The sequence below is a fragment of the Sinocyclocheilus rhinocerous genome, unplaced genomic scaffold (assembly GCF_001515625.1).
Source record: "Sinocyclocheilus rhinocerous isolate Xijiao unplaced genomic scaffold, SAMN03320098_v1.1 scaffold51, whole genome shotgun sequence".
NCBI lineage: Eukaryota > Metazoa > Chordata > Actinopteri > Cypriniformes > Cyprinidae > Sinocyclocheilus > Sinocyclocheilus rhinocerous.
In genome coordinates, this window is record NW_015641017.1 from 182,147 (window position 1) to 201,223 (window position 19,077).

Sequence of the window (19,077 nt, forward strand, 5' to 3'; positions counted from 1 at the left end):
CGATGAGCTTTGTAAAAATTGACGCGTTTCAGAAAGGCGGGGCATAGAGGAGAAACAATAATGTACAGTATGTGGAAAATAATGTGTTTTTTGAACCTTAAACCGCATAAACACATTTCATTACACCAAATACACAAAATAATGTTCTTTTTAGCAACATCATATGACCCCTTTAAAAAAAGTACACTTCCATAATACCGTACATAAAGGGTTAGTTCACCCAAAAATGTAAAATTAGCCTGTTATTTACTCACCCTCAAGCCATAGGAGTATGTTCTTCTTTCAGACGATCCAATCGGAGTTATATAAAAAATTGTCCTGGCTATTCAAAGTGTTATTATTGCAGTGGGCGGGTGTTTCTGTTCACCAGTCCAAAACATGTCAAATAAAGTGCGCGCATCTCTAATAAAACGTGCCTCACACGGCTCCGGGGGGTGAATAAAGGCTTCCTGTAGCGAATCCATTTTTTTGTAAGAAAAATAACCATATTTCAAATGTAATAAACAGTTTTATATCACTTCCGGCATCTGTCATACGCGGAAGCAGTTCCGGCGGATGGCGTAGGTCGTCGGCGTTGCGTGATTAGTGACGAGCACAGAGAGAGAACAAAACAAAACACCGGTCATGAATTAGAAGCACAAACCCAAGCCAAGAGGAGACTGGTTTTCCTTTGCTAAAGTAAGGAAACTTTGCTCCTGTAAACAAACTCGTGAGACTAGCATATTCTCAGAGGCGCGCGACGCATGCGTCCTACGTCATCCGCCGGAACTGCTTCCGCATACGACAGTCAGCAGAAGTCAGAGAAAAGTGTTTATTACGTTTGAAATATGGATATTTTTCTCACAAAAACGCATGGAATCGCTACAAGAGGCCTTTATTCATGCCCCGGAGCCGTGTGAGGCACGTTTTATTATGGATGCGCGCACTTTATTTGACGTGTTTAGGACTGTTAAAGAGAAACACCCGCCCACTGCAATGATAACGCTTGGAATAGCCAGGATAATTTTTTATATAACTCCTACTGGATTTGTCTGAAAGAAGAAAGTCATATACACCTAGGATGGCTCGAGGGTGAGTAAAACACAGACTAATTTTCATTTTTGGGTGAACTAACCCTTTAAAGTGATAAAAATCTCTGTATTTAAAAAATGTATTTAGTCACCACTTGTAGTACACTTGAGTGTACTAGTGTATACATTTTTTTAAATACAGAGATAGTATGTTAAAAGCGCATTTTAGTTCCTATTCATGGTGTCCCAAAATAGCACAGTTGAGTACACTTGGATGATCTTAAGTTTATCTTCAGAAGTACCTAAAGAATGATTTTTAGTATAATTATAAAATTAAGGCACGAAAATAGAGCACTTTAAGTACATTATGGAAGTGCACTTTTTTTTACCTGGGTTATACATATAAAAAACTTCTTCAATAATATTTATGCAGTGGGTAGAAAAAAATCTCCTTGATTGTAACAGAACCCTTTCATTTCCTGAGTCATTAATAAACCAGCTGCAAAATTGGCAAAGAAGTGATCTTTCAGGAGTTGATATAGTATGTATGGTTCAGATCATGAACACTGAAGATAAAGGGCCTTCTAGTAATTCAGCTAAGTTTGGGAGGGAGTGTTTTATTCAAGCTAATCTGATGTGGCACACGTCCAATGGGTATTTCTCACAGGAAGACACGGTCTTTAAGGGACTGTTATTTTAAGATGTTTGTGCTGTGTTTCTCATTTCCGTTGCTAGGTTTATTCCATGCTTTTGTGTTCTGGTTGCTGTAGTGTTTACGCATGACTTGTGCCAAGCTCAATGAGAGTGAGAGAGATGGACAGTAATGATATTTTCAAAATGTAATCAAATGAAAATTAAACAATTCCTTTTATTTTTTGGCAAACAAAGTGCTGCACAAGAGGTTTACTGTTAAAATAAAACATAGAGTTACCTTCAGAAAGCTTTGTTTGTTTTTTTATTTCTGTTTCTTTTGTCCTCATTCTTCATTAGTAAAAATCTGTTGATGTAACTATTTTCTTGATTATTTAATGAAGCATAAGGCATATTGTGATAAAGCTAATATAATATGATACACATTTATAGTTTAGTTCTCTTCATGTTTTTCTGATAAAGACTTAATAATGAGTGTAAATGATATGCATTAAACTCAGAAAATGCTTGTTTTTTTTTACTGCTGCTTTTCAGGGATCATGAACTTCCTGTTAGGGTTCAGTGATGTTTAGATCTAGTAGCTGGCAGGCCATTAAAAATATTAAACTTCATCCTGATGTTTATAAAAGCACTCTTCAGTTTGTTTAGCAGTGTGTTTGAGAGTGTTATCCTAGAGCAGGGATTCCCAAATGTTTTGTCAGCTGAACTCCTTAACTCCATAAAATATTTACTTGAAAGATTTGACTACACATTAACATGTTCTTGATTTTCTTATGTTTGGGTAATGCTAACATGACATGCAGGGAGTTCACAGCAAATCATCTCACATTAAAGCCCTCAATCATTCATTTAGAGCTTTTTATCTTTCTTCATCTTCTCTAGCCAAAATTAATATGAATTTTGTTTAAACCAAGGCCGCCGCCTTGAATCAAGTCAGATTTATTGAGGCAGACAGGTTTGTGGGCAGTTGTCATCTTCTCAACAATTTCTCCTATGTCTTTGACGGAGGACTGTATCTCCTGTAGAGTTGCCCTAGGCCTCTTTTGTGACCTCCCTTACTGCAATGCCCAGTTTTAAGGGCCAGGCGATTTTGGGCAGGTGCACCACTCACATTTGTCACCTGTAATTATAGCGTCAGAGAGCTTTAAATTATTGCTTTGAAAAGTTCATAACGTTCCTTCATTTCTTGGAATGTTCCCAGGTCAATCAAATTCAAAATTTGAATTATAGAGCACTTTAAGTACATTATGGAAGTGCACTTTTTTTTACCTGGGTTATACATATAAAAAACTTCTTCAATAATATTTATGCAGTGGGTAGAAAAAAATCTGGTGTATTTATTTTCAGACTTTAGTGTTAATTTTATAGGCAAGGTTTTTTTTTACTTTAAGTAGATGTTTTCTAAAATGAACTTTGATTTAATGATGGTTTAACAATTAACATTTTATAGGGAAATATTATAATAGTAATATTTATTATTTTGATTGTAATATTCATTTTTTGCTTTTATTTATCATTATTATTATTATTATTAATAATAATATTAATATTATTATTTTATAGCCATATTATTCATATTATTATTTTATAGCTATATTGATATATGATCAAAAAAATGTAGCCAAATTTTGCAGCCCTACAAGCACAGCAAATGTAGTGTTTACGCATGACTTGTGCCAAGCTCAATGAGAGTGAGAGAGATGGACAGTAATGATATTTTCAAAATGTAATCAAATGAAAATTAAACAATTCCTTTTATTTTTTGGCAAACAAAGTGCTGCACAAGAGGTTTACTGTTAAAATAAAACATAGAGTTACCTTCAGAAAGCTTTGTTTTTGCATTTATTTCTGTTTCTTTTGTCCTCATTCTTCATTAGTAAAAATCTGTTGATGTAACTATTTTCTTGATTATTTAATGAAGCATAAGGCATATTGTGATAAAGCTAATATAATATGATACACATTTATAGTTTAGTTCTCTTCATGTTTTTCTGATAAAGACTTAATAATGAGTGTAAATGATATGCATTAAACTCAGAAAATGCTTGTTTTTTTTTACTGCTGCTTTTCAGGGATCATGAACTTCCTGTTAGGGTTCAGTGATGTTTAGATCTAGTAGCTGGCAGGCCATTAAAAATATTAAACTTCATCCTGATGTTTATAAAAGCACTCTTCAGTTTGTTTAGCAGTGTGTTTGAGAGTGTTATCCTAGAGCAGGGATTCCCAAATGTTTTGTCAGCTGAACTCCTTAACTCCATAAAATATTTACTTGAAAGATTTGACTACACATTAACATGTTCTTGATTTTCTTATGTTTGGGTAATGCTAACATGACATGCAGGGAGTTCACAGCAAATCATCTCACATTAAAGCCCTCAATCATTCATTTAGAGCTTTTTATCTTTCTTCATCTTCTCTAGCCAAAATTAATATGAATTTTGTTTAAACCAAGGCCGCCGCCTTGAATCAAGTCAGATTTATTGAGGCAGACAGGTTTGTGGGCAGTTGTCATCTTCTCAACAATTTCTCCTATGTCTTTGACGGAGGACTGTATCTCCTGTAGAGTTGCCCTAGGCCTCTTTTGTGACCTCCCTTACTGCAATGCCCAGTTTTAAGGGCCAGGCGATTTTGGGCAGGTGCACCACTCACATTTGTCACCTGTAATTATAGCGTCAGAGAGCTTTAAATTATTGCTTTGAAAAGTTCATAACGTTCCTTCATTTCTTGGAATGTTCCCAGGTCAATCAAATTCAAAATTTGAATTTTTCTTCCAGTTTTTTTCTTCTTTCTTTTTTTTAAGCAAATGTGCTCAAACGGAAATGATTCACAGTGGATTCTTCTTTTTTTTTTACTACTGACTGCAGGTGTCTCAAGATTAAACTTGTAAATATGAGCAACTGTAATCCACAGGTTGTACCATGTGACTAAGTTTGTGCAGCCTGTCTGAATGTTATATATTTACATATATATTTACATGTTTTTTTCGCCCTGCAGCTCAAGTTACTCGACCGCAGCCCTTGAGTTTGAGAAGGAGCATCAAATCAATCCCGTGTACGACTCGCCCAGAATGTCTCGCCGTAGTTTGAGGCTACAGACCAGCAGTGGTTTTTGTGGTGACAACAGCCTCACTGAGTGCACAGGCATTCACAGTGTCGGCTCCTACAAGCAGACCAGCACCAGCACCGCCACCAGCAGCAGCAGCGTCAGCAGGTCAGATCTTCATCTCTCTGTCGGTGTAAGATAACAAACCAAGTGTGCAACATTACCTCTTATCGAGAAACCCGCACAGCCTCGTGCCAGCACTTCTACGTGAGATGAGCGGCATGTTTTTGTCATAATAATTGGAAAATTTTAACTTTTAAAACTGTTAAGCCTATGTGTCTTGTTACTGTGGACATCTTTGCTTCAAGGGAAGGAGGGTATCTTAAATTTGTAAAAATATGCAAGTAGTGACAGCATCTCAACTGGTTGTGCTGCTGTAATGACTGACATGTTGGTGCTTGAGTAAAGTGAATAAAGAAAAATGAATGACATGGTGAAAAGACCATCTTTCCAGCCTTAAAAAAATTCCCCGAAAACATATGTTTGTGTGATCAGCCTGGCAGCGTATATTTTACATGACTTAAAGCAAATTTGTACAACTTGCGTGTCAATGCTTAATCATGGGCCATTAAACTGACACAGTGTAAGCATGCAAGTATAGTAGTTAGGGATGCACCGATACTGGTATCGGTATCGGGCCCGATACTGAGCTCCTGTACTCGTACTCGTTAAAATGCCGATACCAAACGCCGATACCACACAGCATGTGATAAGTGCCATATTCAGACAAAGAAATACCGACAACAGACAGGCAAGTACTGGAAAAAGTGTTATCGGTGCATCCCTAATAGTAGTATTAGTATTTTTGCAAGTAGTATTTTGTCTTTTAATGTATATATTAAGCAGAGTGGACAGCAATTAATACTTTTGAGCAAATCAGCATATTAAAATGATTCCTGAGGAATCATGTGACACTGAAGACTGGAGTAATGATGCTGAAAATTCAGCTTTGATCACAAGAATAAATTACATATTAAATCCTAATAGGTTTTAAAATAGAAAACATATATTTTAAATTGTGACATTATTTCGTAATTTTTGTTTTTTTATTGTATTTTTGATCAAATAAATTGAGCCTTGGTGAGCATGAGAGGCCTCTTTCAAAAAAACCTTACTGATCTACTGAAACCTTACTCTTTTCTAAAGTACTGTATGTGTATATATATATATAAATGAACTGAATTCCTTATATTAGCAAAAATTTACTCTGTGATCATGTGATCTTAAATGGCACATCCTCATGATTCATTATGAAACATAGCATAATTTATAAGATCTTAACTGGGATTTCAAAAATCTAATTTCTCTAGCATTTGCAAAAGCTGTTAGAGGAAAATACTCCTTACTTCCTAAATATTCCTTATATTTTCATGCACCAAATGGGGAAAAATTGCACAATTTTAAACAAATTGCAATTAGGTGGCTGCAACATATGGCTGTATATAGGGTGTACTAGCAGTGCATACTCGCTTTCAAATGTGATTGACCTGCTGTATTTTTCCCCACAGGTCTGTGCGGAGCAGGAGGCAGCAGCAGGGCTCATCCGTGTATGAGTCTGAGAGCGTGTCTCAGAGCATGACTCAGACTCCTCAGAAAGACCAGACCCTGTCAGACCCGAGTTTCACCAGTACAGCCAGTGATGCATCTCTGATCTCCAGCCTGCTGGATCAGTCCACTCTCAGACAGAGCTCCAAGACACACGCATATTCTGGTCAGCAGCCTTTCATGAACATGAAGTCAAAACTAACCCGGTTTAATTTTCTTAAAGGGACAGTTCACCCCAAAGTGAAAATTAGCTGAAAATGTACTCACCCTCAGGCCATCCAGGATGTAGCTGAGTTTGTTTCTTCGTCGGAAGAGTTTTGGAGAAATTTAGCATTACATCACTTGCTCACCAATGGATCCTCTGCAGTGAATGGGTGCCGTCAAACAGCTCAAAAAAGATTTCTACAAATATTTTCTGATGAAAAAACAAACTCATCTACATCTTGAACATCCTGCCGGTTTAGTGCATTTTTGGGTGAAGAACTGCCTTAATCAGTGCTTATTTTTTTCAAAAGTTTGTCTTTGCAATCTTTCATGAAAACTTGCAAAGTGTCAAATGTAATTGGTGTTATTTTAGGCAAATGTCACACTGTAGCTATTGCTTATTTAATCCTGACTGTTTAAACTATGAAACTATGCATAAACAACTGTTTTTGTTGGAAACTCAAGTTTAAGTTAACAGAGTAAACAACTCTCATTCTTGCTCGGAACTGTAGATCAGGGCAGGTTATAATCAGTCCTTTGTAAATAACATCAGGTTGAATGGTGAACTTTGACTCTTTTTATTAATCTATTTGTTTGTTTGTTTTCTTAATGTTGTGTTCAGCACAGAGAAGAAGAACTGCTCACAGCTCTCTGTTGGAGAATGGAGACACCAGTAAAACAGAGGCGCACACTAATCTGGCTAACGGCTATATTTGTAAGGACTGCTCGTTCCACGCAGACGGGAAGGAGGATGAAATGGCATGTTCCTTACCGTACTCGACATCTGTGTCTTCAGCGTATCAGACAGCTGCAGACGCCACTATGACCACTTCTCTGAACAGTGTTGACAAGACAGGTGAGGACATGATCAAGTCAAGTCGCAAACATCGCCTCTCCATAATTCAAAACACTTCATTGAAGGAGTAGTTTACCCAAAAAAGAAAATTTTGAAGAAAAGTTTGCTTTTTCATCATAACAGATTTGGAGAAATGTAGCATTGCATCACTTGCTCACCAATGGATCCTCTGCAGTGAATGGGTGCCGTCAGAATGAGAGTCCAAACAGCTGATAAAAACATCACAATAATCCACAAGTAATCCACACCACTCCAGTCCATCTATTAACATCTTGTGAAGTGAAAAGCAGCAGTTTGTAAGGAACAAATCTATCATTAAGACTTTTGTTTACTTAAAACCCTTGCTTCCTGCTGAAATATGATTCCTCGATCCATGATAATGCTTTCTCCAGTAAAAAAGTTATCTTTCTGAATCGGAAGATAAATATGCACAGATCCAGCACTGTTTACAAGCCAAAACAGCTCTAAGCAAATATGTGGGTGGATTTTGATATGAGAGGACAACAGAAGATGGACTTTTTCACTGGAGGAAGTGTTATGGATTTTGGACTTTTTTTTTGGCCAGAAGCAACTGTTTAAAGGATTTGTTTCTTACAAACATGCAAATTTTCACTTTTTAACTGATGGACTGGGGTGGTGTGGATTATTCTCTCATTCTGACGGCACCCATTCACTGCAGAGCATCCATTGATGATGTAAAGTGATGTAATGCTACATTTCTCTAAATCTGAAAACTCATCTACATCTTGGATGGCCTGAGGGTGAGTAAATGTTCAGCAAATTTTCATTTTTGGGTGAACTATTTCTTTAACCCCTCATATTGTGTTTTTTGTTTAAATTATTTTTGTTTCACCATGAATATTTGAAGCAGAGAAAGACATCTTAAATGTAGAAGGAAATAATCTCCCATTTTCAATTTGGAAATATTTCCAGTTGCAGGGATTAAAGTGTTCCGTTGCTACGACGGATTTCCGTCAGTTCATAAAGACAGTGACTTGCTTCATTCCTGAATGATTCAGCCGTTCGAATGAATCAATTGAATGAATGATTCAGTGATAAAATCAAGGATTTTTTTATTAATACTAATTTCATATGATTGGTAACTTATTTGTCTTATTCTACTTATTATATTGTTTTAAATAGACATTTTTAAAATCTTATAAACATACATTTTTAAATTTGACTTAGATGAAAATGTTGCCATTACAAAGGTAAAAAGAAAATACCCCTGTAAGTCACTTTAAGGAGCCAAATGTCACCTCGTATTAGGAAGGCTAATTTTTGATCAGAATTTGTGATTATTGATCAAAGTAATCCTAAACATTTAAATTAGGAGGACAAGCGCTCCTGACTGAAATTATACGCTAAAAATGAAACTAAATCCACCAGCAGGTGGCGGCAAGTCACTGATTTTATCACTGAATCGTTCGTTCAATTGATTCATTCGAACGGCTGAATCATTCAGGAATGAAGCAACTGTCTTTATGAACTGACTGAAATCCTTTGTAGCGACGGAAGGGAACACTTTAATCCCTGCAGTTGCAATGTGTGTAATTGTTTTTATATATATGCAAATTCATGCCCAGTCGCTTTTTGTGAAAAAAAATGAAAAGCATGCTCAAATTTTAAATGAGCAAATGCTTATTTGCTCTGTGTGTGTTTCAGCTCATGACAGCTACTGTGGCAGTGTGAACGTGCGAGATCTGGTGACCACAGACAGCCATCTCAATCTCAACGGCTCACTCTGTAAGTACACACAAGATACGTAAACAATGCTTCAGTGCAAAAGCAACCACAGCTACAGAAAGCACTACAGCTAATGAACTATTATAACATATGACATTGACGTTTGTGTGGCTAAACATATTTTAGTAGTGAATCAGCATCAACAGAAGTCTAGATTGCATTTTGTCACTTTCAAACTGATCTTTTTAGCTGTTCAACAAGTCTGTCAGGTGAAGCAGCCAGTATTTGGTCCCATTAGGTTATAATCCATCATTCTCAGAGGTTGAGAAAGAGTTAAGTGAACCACATGCTGATTAGAGTGCATTTCCATGTTGATGAGCACTGAGCTCCAGATTATGTGTTTTTGTATGGCTAGTTTAAGTGAAGAACCTAAGCCTGATGGTCAACAGAGCATGTGATTGGCCCATTCTGAATGACAACCGAGTTTAAGGTTGACAAATGATGTTGTTAAACAGTACCACACATGGGAATTCAAGAGTCTGGGACATTGGATGTAACAACAGTCTAAAGTTGACACTTGAGCTATTTGTGATGTTTTTATGTTGCCTTCCTGTCCATATATCTTAGTCTTTTTTTTTATTTACATGATGGACGTTATATTATCAGTAGTTTTCAGTCATTTTGAATGTATTATTATTATAGATTCAGATTTTAATTTACTGTACTTCTCAAAAGTTTGGGATTGGTAAGATGTTTTGGATAGAGGTCTCATCAAGGCTGCATTTATTTGATCAAAAATAGACAAAAACTGTAATATTGTGAAATATTATTGCAATTTAAAATAACCGCTCTTATTATCAATGTTGAAAACTTGCTGCTTAATATTTTTGTGGAAACTGTCAAGCATTTTTTTTTTCAAGATTCTTTTCATAGAACTTCAAAAGAACAGCATTTATTTGAAATTCAAATCTTTTGTAAGATTCTAAATGTCTTTACTGTCACTTTAAATCAATTTAATGCATCCTTGCTGAATAAAAGTATTAATGTATTTTTAAAAATATATTTTACTGACCCCAAACTTTTGAACGGCAGTGTATTATTTTGAATTTATTATTTTATGAATGCATGTTCTAGACTTCATTCATCTGCTTTGTATTGTTTCCATGAATGTACTGTGGTAAAACTGTGAAAACACACACATCCTTGTTGATGTTGTCGTCCCTGCTGATTTTCAGGTGATGACTGTAAAGGAAAACAGCACATGGAAATGCACACGGAGTACAAACGCTATTCCTACACCCACCATGTATACGCAGCCTTGTGGGCCCTTGTTTCTTACACAGGTTATACACCTTCAGATCTTTACACACCTTCCCAGTAGACGGCAACTTCAGTGTCTCATTCCAGTAGAGATACCTTTGTGTGCCTTTCACGATTTATGTTTTTCATCCATTTGTTAGCTGAAAGACTATTATGTAAGACACTGAAATGAAAGAGATTTGGGGGGGGAGAGATGGATTGGATCGCTGGATGTTGTCTGATTGTGTTCTGTTTTGGCTGTTTTGATGGTACACACCCAGGTTATGGGCTTCTGCGGGTTTGCCGAGGTTTCGGCTCGGCCGGTGTGTTTGTGACCCGGAAGCTGAAGTCCGTTCTGTGGTTGGCAGTGTGTTCTCCAGGTTGATATAAATTCAGACTCCAGCATGCTTGTCTTTGTCTCTTGCTTTCTCCTTTCCCTCATATCAGTGTGGCTTATTAGACTTTCGCATATATTTGACTTGTTCGTTTTTCAAGCACAGTGAACCCACATCACTTCTGTCTGAAGACTCAAATCATTTTAACCAGCACTTCCTTTCTTAGCTTCTCAGCTGTGGTGGTTCGCGTCCATCCGTCTCTGTTTCTGAATCTTTGACTAATAAATCTCTTCCTTAAATCATTTAAACCTGTCAGTGTGTCACTTGGAGCAACTTTCACTCCATATAACTTCCTCCTCTGCTCTTACACGTGCTCTGAACAGGGAAAGCAGCGACTGGCGCCTTCTGGTGTCTGGGAACAGGATGGTATCAGCTGGTCGCGCTCATGTCTCTGATCAATGTCTTTCTTCTCACCAGGTAAAAATTTAAAGTATTTAATCCTTAATATAAATATTGTCTTTGTTTTCTTTTTTGTTTTTTGTAATGCACTATAATCATGTGATATGCTGTTTTTTTTTTTTTTTTTGGTCAGAATGCAAATATTATCACTTGTGTTCATATGATAAATGTAGTTTTTGAGCGTGTTTTCTCTCTGTCTGTCAGGTGTCTGCCCAAACTACTGAAGCTCCTTCTGTTTCTGCTACCCTTACTGCTGCTGTTCGGTGAGATTCAGTTGGACTGATTTGTAACACTGCCATTGAAGGAATATTAATGCTTAGTGCTAAAGGAATTCATTTAATTTAAAGGGTTAGTTCACCCAAAAATGAATTTCTGTCATTAATTACTCACCCTCATGTCGTTTCAAACCCGTAAGATCTTCGTTCATCTTCGGAACACGAATTAAGATATTTTTGATGGAATCTGAGAGCTGTCTGACCCTCCCATAGACAGCAACACAACTGAAATGTTCCCAAGTCCAGAAACGTAGCAAGGAGATCTGTAAAATAATCCATGTGACATCAGGGGTTCAACAGTAATTTTACAAAGCTACGAGAATACTTTTTGTGCGCAAAAGAAAAAAAAATAGCGACTTTATTGAACAATTCGTCTCCTCCGCATCACCCTGTAAAATATCCGCTGGACGTAAACAGCGTATGCTGTTCTGTGTCAACTGCGCCACGCGGATACGCTGTTTTCGTTCAGATCAAATCACAACAATGTAGGAAACAGATCCGGCGTGACGCAGCTGACACAGAACAGCATACGCTGTTTACGTCCAGCTGATGTTCTCCAAAATGGCACCAGGGTGATGAATTGTTGAATAAAGTCTTTTTTTTTTCTTTTTTTTTTTCTTTGCGCACAAAGTATTCTCGTAGCTTCATAAAATTACTGTTGAACCCCTGATGTCACATGGATTATTTTAACGATCTCCTTGCTATGTTTCTGGACTTGGGAACATTTCAGTTGTGTTGCTGTCTATGGGAGGGACAGACAGCTCTCAGATTCCATCAAAAATATCTTAATTTGTGTTCCGAAGATGAACGAAGGTCTTACGGGTTTGAAACGACATGAGGGTGAGTAATTAATGACAGAATTTTCATTTTTGGGTGAACTAATCCATTAAGCACCTGTTAGATGCTGTATAAATGAAAAAAAAACACTTTTACAGTGATTTACATAAGCATGTACTTTTGTTACATGCACTTACATAAGGAAGTCTTTAGTTTAAAAAAAATAAAAAAATAAACTACTTTCAACTGTTTTTTTTTGTTTGTTTTTGGAGGTCGGGATACTTTCTAAGTGGAAGACCTTTTGCTTAAGCATTACTTGTATACGTGTAGTTGGATTTTCTTCATTAAAACGGTCCTTCACAGATAGATACACCCAGTCTCTTCCTGGTATTCTTGTGCTGACACCAAGAAAAAGTAACCGGATTTGCTTGTTTAGCTGATGATGCACGAGTCGAAAGATTAAATAAATTAATACTTTTATTTAGCAAGGATGCATTCAGTTTATTTAAACGAAAAAAAGCAAATCAGTATTTTAGAATGAATTCTAAAGGATCATGTGACACTGAAGACTGGGTTAATGCAGGCCCGGTTCTACGGGGGTGCAAACGAAATCAATAGCACCCTCAGTTAAAGCTGTAATAGTGGCATTTCATTGCAGATGTGGCAAACTATCCAGTGCATTTGCACTTTGGAGATCGCTTTCTATTTCAACGTGTTTTTACAGCGTTGAGCAATGTAGCCAATCATAGACATATCTGTTGATTTCTTGAACCCAACAGCCAATCAGAGAGAGAAGTTAGAATCCACTTACCGCTAGAATCGCTGGAGTTTTTGGTCAGGTGTTGTGGTCAGCACGAGTCATCTCATTATAACAAAGTGTAGACGCGATTTAAATAAGAGATTCATTGTGCAGCATAGAGAACTTTGTTTATAATGTAACTTCGATTATAATGTAACTTTGTGAGATCGCGATGAACTAAGATGAGTGACAGCTTTTAGTGATTATAATCGGAGCGCTCTTTGTGCCATAGCAATGGACGGCACTTAAAAAATTAATTAATAGATTGAAATTAAAACTTTCTTTTTAACTACTACTTTTTTACAATATTAATGTTTTTTTGTATTTCTGATCAAATAAATGCAGCCCTGGTGAGCATAAGAGACTTTCAAAAAAAACAAAAAAAAAGAAGCTTTTAAAGATCTTACCCACTTCAAACTTTTGAACAGTAATGTAACTTTACACAGAAAAGGGTGCTAAGTGATTCACTAGAGTCGTACTAGTACATGTAATGTTTGCAAGTTAATGTTATACTTCTGTAACAGTGTTATATTTGCATATTTGAAATGTGTACTAACATTGCCGCAGGCTTGCTTGTTAGGCTTCCATTGTAAGTGCGTTACACATTAACAAACACATTTGTCATTTATATTTAAAAAATGAGGGCCATGCGGTAAGCTGTCTGTGGTCATCAAAAGCATGTCACAAAGAGTAGTGTTATACATATATACATATGAAGAGTTTATTTGCAAAAACAAGATAACTCCATTTTCTTCCATTTTCAAAAATCAAGTTTCTAATCAAAATGACCCAACTGCAGTTTGATTGAGATTAATTGGAATGCACAATGAAAAAAACACGAGTTTTGAAAATTGTTAAAAACTGAGTTATCTGTTTTTTTTTTCAAATGAACTCTTCATATAGATGTTAAAAAACTCTTAAAATACTTATATGGTAGACTCCAATACTTCTTTTTGAGTCTAATATACAGAGACAAGTTATATTAAAAACAGGCATTGTTGTTGCAATTCATTTTGGTGACACCAGCGGCACAGAAACCGTTGTTACGATCCAAACATTCCTTCACGAAACCACTGGCACTGATGAACAGCCACAATTGTGCAATCAACCATAGTTATAACCCAGATGGTGTTGCTTATTCTCTTGATTACTTTCACACTTATTCAGGATTGCACAAACACACACATTCTTTCTTTCTCCCTCTTCAAATCCATGATTTGAATTTGCCTGCATAGCACTGAAATCCCTTCGAAATAACTTTGAAAAAGTGCCAGTTTTTGTACCAGAAAGTTCATAAACTTCTTATAGCAGGTTCTGATCAAAGACTATGTGATTTTTAGAGACCCTGTCTTTTAAAGTTTCCCTTTCTCTCTGTTTATAGGATTATGGTACCTCGGTCCGCCCATCGCTCTGTCCTTCCTTCCAGCTATAAACCTCACAGAGTGGAAAACAGCAGTCACTTCTTTCCCATCACTTCCTCCACTCCCTTCTCTCCCATCTCTTCCCTCTTTACCCGCATTACCTTCTTTCACTAAAGAACCACTGGCTGACGAACAACACATCTCACCCCCGGTGATCTCACAGGTAACAAACCAAGACCAGTCGGTAGAGTATGATATCTTGTGTGAAATCTGATATTTAATCATTCAGCAAAAATACACTAATTTTAATCAAATTCTGGTCTGAATTCTTTCAGGCTGCATCAGAGTCCATTAACAGCGAGCGTTTGGCTCGGCTGGAGCAGCGTGTGGCGGCGCTGTGGGAAAGCATCCAGCAGGGGGAGCTGAAGGCTAAACAGCAGCATGAGGAGGCCGTTGGTTTGGTTCAGGCCCTTGAGGATCAGATAAACACACAGACAGACAGAGAGAGTCTCAGCCTGTGGGTTTCTCAGCTCCTGGAGCCCAAGTTCACTGCGCTCAAGGGACAGATGGAGAGAGTAGCGGTTAACAGGGCAGAGGTCAGAATGAGTGCTCGTCTTATGTTTTACCCATGGGCGACATTTGACTCTCGAGTCAGGGGGGGCAAGAAAAAAAAATTCTTTTAGGGATGTAGCCTATGCATCAAAACAATGTGCTACCATATTACAGCGCAGTGAAGAATAACTTAAAGAGGTTGCCTGTGTTTACCAAACTGTGGAACTTTGACTCTTACTGCTGATTTGAATGGCGATGCTTCCTGTTTTAAGTGTCAGTTGATGGCTTTTCATTTAACCAGAAATGCGTGCGCTCCTTTTCTGATGTTCATTTAAGTTTTCCGTGTCTTTTTCCCGTGTCACTTGAAATGTGTCAGTTTTGAATCATTGTGGTGAGACACGTGAGGACTATTCTGTCCTAAATCGCATAACATTCATTTCTGAACTTTCTACCGTCCGTTACTGGAAATGAAATTACTGGTTAATATGTCCCGATCTCAATAAGTTTACACACGCTTTTAGTCCGTGAACTGGATCTCGCTCAGGACGCGCGCTGTCTGTGGAAGTTTGGCCAGGACCACTTCCAGAGTAAATCACCTAGGGATTTTTGTCCCGTCCATTGCTTATCGCTGATATTTCGAAAATGAATCCAGCATCATTCCCGAAACTTTGCAGCATGTATGTGTCCGAAAAACAAAAGTTTCATTCAAATTCTTAATGGATAGCCTAGAGAACACACAAAGCACGCTCCCTTTATTATCACTAAAAGAATCACTCAAAGTTCATCGCGATCTCACAAAGTTCCGTTATAATCAAGCTCTCTAAACTACACAATAAATCTCTTTATTTACATCGCGTCTGCACTCAGTCATGAGATGATTCGCGAGCGTGCAAAACTCCGGTTCTTTCAGCGGTGAGTGAATTCTGAAAACTAATGTTTCTGATTGGCCATTGCATTGAAGAAATCAACAAATATGTCTTTGATTGGCTACATTGCTCAATGCTGCAAAAACACGTTAGATAGTTTGCCAGATATTTTAATTGCTTTTGCTTTCGTTTGGGGGTATTTAGCACCGTCTAGTACCCCCGTACAACCGGGCCTGGGCTGACATCGGGGATTACTTGACTGACGATATGCCCCCCCTAATGCTGCCCATGGTTTTACCCATTAGGTTTCGTATTCTCTTTTAGTTTGTTTTGATCTTTAGTTATTTTCACTTCCAAAGTGATCGCCAGAAAGTTGATATTTTATGGGACTGTCCTGCTTTTAATGATATTATTCAACAATTTCTTCTAAGATTTCATTATTAGATGTTTTTCATTAAAAATACATTAAAATACAAATATTATTATATTGTTATTATAATTTTGTTTTAGAAGGGAAATTGTCTTATTTTCATTAATTATATATTTATTTATATATTTTGCCATGACTGTTGCCTTTGAAGCTGATATAGCTTTTAAAATAAATACTAACAATAAAGAAAAATAAATGTGGAAGCATATTTTATGGGACCATCATGTTTAATGTTATTATCCATCAATTTTATTCAGAAATGTTTTTTTTTTTTAAATCTTGGGAAATTTGTCAGTTTCCATCACAACAAAATGAAAGATTTTATGTAGTTATTATAATGCTGTTGTTTAAGAAGTTTAATTGTATTTTTTGCCATGAATATATGGATATAAAGTAAACAAAAAATAATAAATACAAAATAATATGGAAGCATATTTTAAAGTCCTGCTTTTAATGTTACTAGGCAATGATTTTATCCAGAAATTTCATGAATGCTTTTAAAAGACATTGCTTCTCTATCAAATGTTAAACTACAGTATTTTATCTAGTTGTTATCATAATGTTTTTTACTCTCACGATGTCTTCCAGACTGAGGAACAGCATGTGCAGCATCAGACGAGTCTTGAAGCTCGACTAGCCGAGCTGGAGCTCCTGCTGAAGAACCTGAACTCTAGAACTGAGGTATGAACACACTCTTTTGAGACTTTCAGGTCTTGTCGAAATGACTGAAACCTAGTGCTGGGCGGTATACCGGTTCATACCGAATACCGGTGTTTATTTTTGTTATGATATTAATTTTTTAAATACCGCAATACCTTATGTTGCTGTTTGAAAGGGGTCCCTTTTCACTCTTGCACTGTGGTGAGGGAACAGCTGTATGTGTTACTAAGCGTGAAAGTTCCGAAACTGAAGCTGTAGAACTAATAGAACATGATGACACAGAAGAACTCATCCACAATATCCACATTGATACCGTGATATAAATTTTTGGTCATACTGCCCAGCACTACTGAAACCACAGTTTAGAGATTGTTATACCATGTCCTCAGACTCCGAAATTATTTGTTGCGTTGCTGATGTTCGTCACTACAGATGATTTAACTTTAAATTCTTCTACGAAATACTATAAAATTGTAACAGATAATACAAAATATTTAAAATGGCCTACACAACTGTTCAAAAGTTTGGGGTCAGTAAGATTTTTGTGTCTCATGCTCACCAAAGCCGCATTTATTTGATCAGTAAAAACAGTAATATTGAATATTAAATTGTGATGCGATCAAGGAAAACCCGTCGGATGTCGCGCTGGGACGTTTTCAGGAACTTCAAAAATAGGTTGAATGTCAATTTTTCGTCAAAATTGGGTTGTCATTAAATTATTATTCTATAACATCTTGTCTATCATGTCTGAAAATATCTTGACAAAATTCACTTGTTTTGTGCAGAAAAATAGCGATTTATTGTGGCAAGCAGAAAAGACTGTCTTTCTCTAGTTTGCTAACATGTGCTGCGGAGGTGCTTTCCCTTAACACTACAAAGACAGTTCACCTATCAAAATAAACCATGTAACGTATATAATAAAGGCATTTTCCACTGTGAACTATGGCATGCAAAGCTTGGGGTAGCTTTAGCTAGTCTGCTTGTGTAATGAAGCAGTATTGCGCTCTTGACAGAGCTCTCGTTCTTAAAGCGACCAGCACCATTTTCATATTAATGCTATGCATTACATTCATTTAGTTCAAACGGTGACAGCGTGAAATAAAACTACAAGTTTAGAACCCAAACCTACAAATTACAGTTCTGAACTGTGTCTGGTTATGTTTTATAAATCCAGAGTAGTAGAACAGGAGAAGAATTGGAGATAGCCTGCACGCTGTAATCTGTGATGTTTTATGAACAGATATACACTTACTGTTCAAATGTTTGCAAAGTTCCTTGGGGTCATTTTGTATCTTTTACAACATGTACAGTGACTAAAATAAGACGTTTGCCACAGTAAAGTGAAACTTTTACTTGTGATACTTGACTGTTGTGCTTTTATTTTCATTGCCTCTCTTTAAACCAGTTTTTCTCAAATTTCTGTTCCTGAAAATCATGGTGATCAGCCAACTTCAGATAGCCATAACCTTTGTTACGTTCAAGCTATGGATGAAATAAAAACAGTTTTGGAAAGGGCTTGAACCCAGCTTTTATATTGTATCAAAGCATGTGGTGGGTTTTCCTAGATTGCATCACAATTATTATTACAAATTAAAATAACTTTTCTAATTTAATACATTTGAAAATATAATTTATTTCTGTGATGTCTAAGCTGAATTTTCAGCATCATTACTCCAGTCTTCAGTGTCACATGATTCTTCAGAAATATTTCTATTAGCCTGATTTGCTGCTCAAGAAACATTTATTATTACTGTTAATGTTTTACTGTCACTTTTGATCAATATAATGTATCCTTGCCTGATTATAAGTACTAATTTATTTTTAAAAATATCTTACTGTTTCTAAAGATGTGAATTGCACATTCTAGCACCTGTAACTTTTTTTTTTTTATTCTACTCCATCTAATTCTGTCTCAATGTTCTTCTCAATCAAAGGAAATCCATCTAACACAGCAGACTCCAGTACAGGCTCCTGTCAGGTAGACATGCTAATACATCACCAGCTAAAATGGTTGTTTGGGGCTCCTCCTGTCTGAGTGTTAATGTTTGCTCTTGTGTTTCCCGCTGCAGTGTTGGAGTCTCTCAGGAGAAGCATGATGCTTTGCTCGCTTTGCTCGCTGGGCTGGAAGCAGAGCTGGGCCGCATCAGAGGAGACCTGCAAGGAGTGATGGGATGTAAAGGATGTAAAGGGCGACTCGACACCATACATGA

General features: G+C 36.8%; 1 pseudogene; it reads left to right on the plus strand.

The window, feature by feature from the left end:
* Positions 1-19,077, plus strand: part of LOC107753755 (SUN domain-containing protein 1-like) — a 34,134-nt pseudogene that overhangs the window by 9,120 nt on the left and 5,937 nt on the right.